General features: G+C 37.1%; 3 protein-coding genes across 4 annotated transcripts in view; 2 read left to right on the top strand and 1 right to left on the bottom strand.

Moving 5' to 3' along the window:
• LOC134824674 (Bardet-Biedl syndrome 7 protein homolog) overlaps positions 1-6053 on the bottom strand; it is a 638888-nt gene that overhangs the window by 111144 nt on the left and 521691 nt on the right. The gene's annotated exons all lie outside the window — the stretch shown is intronic.
• The window catches only part of LOC134824684 (uncharacterized), a 61549-nt gene that overhangs the window by 17869 nt on the left and 37627 nt on the right, over positions 1-6053 (top strand). The window contains exon 1 of one of the 2 annotated variants that reach the window (XM_063836653.1): positions 5094-5103. The exons of the other annotated variant lie outside the window; for it this stretch is intronic. The gene's annotated coding sequence lies outside the window, so the exon portion shown is untranslated. Of the gene's footprint in view, positions 1-5093; positions 5104-6053 lie in introns of those variants that run through there. 2 annotated transcript variants of the gene reach the window in all.
• The window catches only part of LOC134824682 (proteasome activator complex subunit 3-like), a 54315-nt gene that overhangs the window by 17849 nt on the left and 30413 nt on the right, over positions 1-6053 (top strand). The gene's annotated exons all lie outside the window — the stretch shown is intronic.

The raw sequence follows: 6053 nt of genomic DNA, 5'->3' as shown, positions 1-6053 counted from the left end.
GAAGCGAGCTAACAGTCTAATTGCTAATAAGTTCAAAAAGATCATGACATTAGGTTGCATCCTAAACAGTTTAAGCAAATAACATAAAGTTATTATATTGTCAATTAATCGCTCATGCCATAACTTTTCTTAAACAGGTGAGTTTTTAATAATGTTTTGAACAGATCAACATCGGAACAAGTCTTAATTTCAATTGGTAGTTGGTTCCAGATTTTCGGAGCAACAGTCTGAAACGCTCTTGGGTGTGATCTTGTAGATCCGACGGGTAGGTGTAAGGAGGAAGTTCTTCTGCTACTCGAACTAACAAATGTTACTAGATCACACAGATATGCAGGAGCAACACCATTGACTGCTTTGAAAATCAGTAAGCATAACTTAAACTCAATCCTCTCCTTCACCTTGAGCCAATGAAGGGATTTGAGCTTCTCCTCGACTGAGTCTCTCTTCTTTAATCCAAAAACCAGACGGCATGCTCGGTTCTGAATGTTCTGCAGCTGCGTAATTGAGGCTTGACTACAACCATAGTAAAGTGCATTGCAGTAGTCAAGCGATGAGATTACAATTGCTTGAGTCAGTGTTCCCATCTGTTTGGTTGTGAGGAATGTTTTCATCTTAGCAAGGTCTCTTAGTTTCAGAAAACAGGATGTTTTAAGTTGCTTGATTTGCTCACCAAAGTTTAGTTGAGAGTCGAGACGAAATCCGAGGTTCTTTGCAACAGGTGACAGCCTGACACACGTCTCAGAGTTAACAAACACGCCCCCTATAGACAGCTGCTGGAGGACAAGCGGTGTCCCAAAGACAAGAATCTCAGTTTTTCCTGCATTGAGCTGTAGATAATGTTTTTTCATCCAGTCATTAATTTCTTGGAAACATTTGGGAACATCGTTGATAAGGACGGTGGGCTCCTCGTTTGGCTTGAAACTTTTATACAGCTGATGATCGTCGGCGTAACCCTGGATGGAGAAGTTCAAATCATGTGCTGCTGAGTACAAAGAGCGAATGTAGATGTTGAACAGGACCGGACCCAGCACAGAGCCCTGTGGGACTCCAAACTTAATCACTATCTCATAAGATTCCTCATTTCCAACTTTAATCGTTTGACATCTACCTGTGAGGAAGCTGCTGAACCATTTCCAAGCTGTCCCTGTTATTCCCAACTCATTTCTGAGGATGTTCAGTAGTTTGCAGTGGTCAACTGTATCAAAAGCTGCGCTGAGATCTAGGAGAAGAACAACAGTTGCCTTGCTTTCTGTAGATGCAATGAGTAGATCGTTAACAACTCTCACAAGCAGAGTCTCGGTGCTGTGTTTTGATTTGTATCCAGACTGCTGTGGGATGTTCAGGTTGTTGTTTTCTAGATGTTCATTTAGACGCCTGAGCACTACTCTTTCTATCAACTTGCCCACAAAACTAAGGTTAGATATTGGTCTGTAATTCTTGAGATTATCACTATCTAATCCCTGGCCCTTGATCAGGGGTGTGATATGAGCTAGTTTAGCGCCATCAATACTGCCAGAAGATAATGAAGCATTTACTATGTCAACTAAGACGGGTAGTAGAACCTCAAGGTTTTCTTTAAAGATGTTTGCAGGTAGAGGGTCAATTGAAGAAGACTTGATCTCAGATGCCTTGATTATCTCCTCTAGTTCTTCTAGAGTAGTTGGAGAGAACTCAGCTAGTTTTTCTCCGCAGTAAGAGGGCGTTTGATCGTCAGACTCCACATGATCAAAGTTATTTCGTATTGCCTTTATTTTCTCCTGAAAATATACGTTAAAGTTTTCGACTGTGTCCTTGAGAGACTCCGACGAAGGCAACACAATGCTTTTATCCCGATCAAGAAAGGTGTCCACAAATCTAAAAAGACTCTTAGAAGAATAGGAATGCTTTATGAATTCGACTTTGAAAAACTCATGTTTCTTCCTGTCTGAGAGTTCTGTGCACTGCTCTCTGATTGATTCATAGTGTTTCTTGTCAGTTAAAGATCCGGAGATTTTCCACTTTGTCTCGGCTTTTCTTCTTTGGCTTCTAAGTGCTTTATATTCACCATCGAACCAAGGGGCAGACTTACGTTCTTTGATTTCCTTTGTGAGGAGAGGAGCATGGTTATTCAGCACAGTTAGGCACTTAGAGTTGTATAGGCTGATGCGGCTTTCAAATGACGGCATTTCAGCTTGTGATAGACCCTCAGGATCCATTACAGTAACCAATTCCTCAGCAAGATTATCCGCAAAACAATTTTTGTCAATTTCTTTGACATTTCTGAATGTGATAACTTTTTTCTTGTTGAGATTGCTTGCAACTGTTTTTGTGAGGCTAAAAGTAACCGGGAAATGGTCACAGTTTGGGAACATTTCCGAGGTGTGTGAGTCTACTGTGACACTCTTTGGATTGACTATCTGATGGGAGGAGATTACAACATCCAGAATATGTCCTTTGTTGTGAGTTGGATCTCTCACGTATTGATGCAGTCCATAGCTGGCCAATACTTCAGTCAGTTTGGCCGTGTTTCTTGATTTATGATCATCCAAATGAATATTAAGATCACCACAGATTAAAAACTTCTTGTATTTCATGAATATGTTCCCAATAAACTCATCCAAATCTTCAAAAAATACATCAGTCAATGACCCTGGTCGGTAAACACAAGCACAGAGGACAGTATCACCCGATGAGTCTCGAAATTTGCCTAAAACTGCTTCAAACGTATCTCCACACTTATCAAACACAGGAGTAAGGTTCAAATCACTTGAATTGTAAATAATTCCAACTCCTCCGCCTCTGCATTTAGCAGAGTCTTTCCTGATGTAGTGAATCAAGTTATAGCCGTAAGACTTGATGGTAGCAGTAACATCATTCTTCATGCTGGTGAGCCAAGTCTCAGTGACAAAAAGGACAGAGATTCCTTGGTCGATTATAGATTCCATGATTGGTTGAATCTTATTATTGAGAGATCTCACATTCCAGCAACAGCCAAGAATCTCCGCCGGAGAGGATTTCAGACCACTGCTTACAAGTTTTTTGAACTGTAGTAATTGATAGTTTTGCGGAGATGCTGCTGTTCAGCAACATAAGCTGGACATGTCCTATCAAATGCCGTGTGTGTGTTTCTTTCATCCCGATACTTGCCCTTAGAGCAGTTAATGCAGCATGAAATAATGCTATTAGTTTTCTTTTCTGGACAATCTTCTGACGTATGATTCTTGGAACAATAACCACAAATAGCTTTTTCTGATTCACACTCCGACCTGTAGTGTCCAAAACCTTGGCAGTTGTTGCATCGTTTTACATGAAATTGATCATAAACTTTGCAACTAAACGAACTGATGTATAGCCGATCTCCCTGTTGTTCTATGATTTTCCTGATATTGTTACTAACTCGTATAGTAGCTTGATGCTTGCTGCTGTTTTTGATCTGAGGTTTAACTTTTAGTACAGAAAATGTTTCACCCTGGGATTTTAATGCCTTAATGTTGGGGTGAGCTTGTTGGTAAAAAAAGTGACTGATATAATGGTAACTAGGTGTGCATTTATCATTTATCATAGTGAAACAAGCTTTTCATTTAGAATTAAAACAAGGCCTTCATATCATGGGGACAGGTTGTGGACTGACTAAACCTGGATAAAGTCACATCCCATCACATAATAATAAATGTAATGAGTTGTACTGATCCTGTTTTAAAATTTTGTTTTATATATGTTGTAATTAGTTTTAACTGGTATAGTATGATAATATTGTTTACAGTATACTACAATTTACGTAAAGGAAAATTTTTCAAACAATATACACCTAATTGTCACAATGACCCTATATAAAAACAACCCTTCAAAAACTCAATATATATATTTTTTAAACAATAACTAATATAATGTTTCAAACAGTATACACATAATGTCACAATGACCCTATATAAAAATAACCCTTCAAAAACTCAATATTTTGATAATCACCCTTGGTCTTGCGGCTCCAAGTTCAAATCTAGACTTTCTATAATGACATTAAGTTCTTTCTCGCCCCTCTGTCTCCCCGGAGAGAAAAAAAAACTCAATATATTCACTATCAAAAATATTGGGAGAAACATTTGAAAATCACCCTTGGCTACTACAATTTAAATATACCGAGAAATAAGTGAAACAAATTTTTTTAAGTGAAACAAATTTAAAATTTTATCCTTTATTTTACAATCATAATATAATAATATTTATAAGCCTCCGTTTTGAAAGTTTTAAATTTTAATACATTCACATTTCTATTTAAAATTCAATTTTATGTACAAGTCAATAACTGGCCGCCAAAGCCGCGCATTCTTGAAAACAGGATTAACTTGATTATAGTTATACGACTATGTAAATTAAAAACTATCCGTGGTTTTTTCTTTTAAATAAATAAATTATAATTTTACCTAAGTCCAAAGCCAGCTTTGAAAAATTTACTATTAAATCATAATATATCGTCAACTTTAAATATTTACAATGCAACAATTCATTAATCTGTAAACACGCGTACTCCAGCCCCTAAACGCATAAATTGTTATGCGGCGCGGCTCAAGCCGCGCACGCACGTATTATTTTATACTGTTTGCTTTCTAATAAATATCGTGCCAATGTGTACGTCTAAATTGTAAACGTTCATGTTTTGTGTAAAGTGAATCCAATTGGGACTAGTGACAAGGATAAGGACCCAAGTGCCTGTACGGCTTTTTCGGGCCCCTGTGGACCACTACTCTTGAAATCACTCTACAACATTGAACATCTATATCTACTACGTCATTTGGCAATTATTGTCATTAATCTAACTTTCTAATTAATTGCCGAGGGGGAAGAGTAAACGCTTCACATTAAAATTCAATATACAAAATTCAAAACCATCAATACGGTATTAAATATTATGGACAAGTCTATAGATCTATTTCGTAGTCATATATTCACATGATTTGCTTTATATTATATTATCTTAATACTGTAATGAAGTACAGTAGGATTTGTGTTTCGAGAAAGAAAGGTTGCGGTCAAATTATTAACAAAAGTAAACAAAAGTCCATCAGGGACTCCGTGGAGTCGAAAAAGGTACACGGCTGCTGTCTGGTGCTGCTAGGCATTTATTGATCAAGATGTTTTATTGTATTGATTTATAATGATTCTATTGTTCGTGACTAATCAAGTTCTAAGTGGAGGTATAAAGTGCTGCTCAAGATACTTCGTCATCTCATGTCCAGTATAATGATTAAGATAGTATACAATGCAGTTTTAGTAGTTGACCCATACAGTTAAGTCCGTCATAACTCACAATCGTTAAGTCGTCGGTCAATTGTCAAAGTCGTTGTGTGTTTATTCGTTGAGTATAGCAGTAAGATAAGATGTTACGCGCGCGCGCGTTTAATCCCGTCGACGTGAAATGTGACAATGAAAACGCAATAGAATTATTATTTTCGCGCGTTACGTAGAGTTTACCAGTGTGTAATACTAGTTAACACTGGGTGTACACTGAGTGTAAGTGTAAGTTTCATATACAAGCCGTTGAATAATACCCTCACAAAATACAAAATCTTTTAAAAAGGCACCTTGGTTGCTGTTGTAAGTTCAGGCAACTACCAAATACGAAAGAGTACACTATAATTATCCAGTTTGCTAGTTTAAATAATAAAGAGCTTTACCTAACTGTGTGCTTATATAAAATTATTCAAACAATATACACATAATATAGCAATGACCCTATATTAGGCAGTGCGCCATCGACCGTAAGACGAGCGCGCTGACCATTGAATAGTTTTTTAGCTCTTATTTCGGCCAGCACAATATTTCGGAAACAATCAAAAAGTTATAATACTTCCCATATAACAATTTTGTTGAAATTTGGTCAGCGTACGCAAACACTTATGTTTTACTATTATTATTATTATAAAACAGGATCTTACCGACAAAAATGATTCTTAAAAATACCTTAATGCGGTAAACTGTACCCTTGAAAAAGATTTTCCCAACATCTGTTGCATGCAGCTATATCTCTAATTTCGTTCAATTCATGCAAGTTGTCCATTTGCAAATTTCTACTACTT

The sequence above is a fragment of the Bolinopsis microptera genome, chromosome 13 (assembly GCF_026151205.1).
Source record: "Bolinopsis microptera isolate Bmic1 chromosome 13, MBARI_Bmic_1.0, whole genome shotgun sequence".
Lineage (NCBI taxonomy): Eukaryota > Metazoa > Ctenophora > Tentaculata > Lobata > Bolinopsidae > Bolinopsis > Bolinopsis microptera.
Note: the sequence above shows the minus strand (reverse complement) of the source record. Positions and strands in the feature narration are given on the sequence as shown.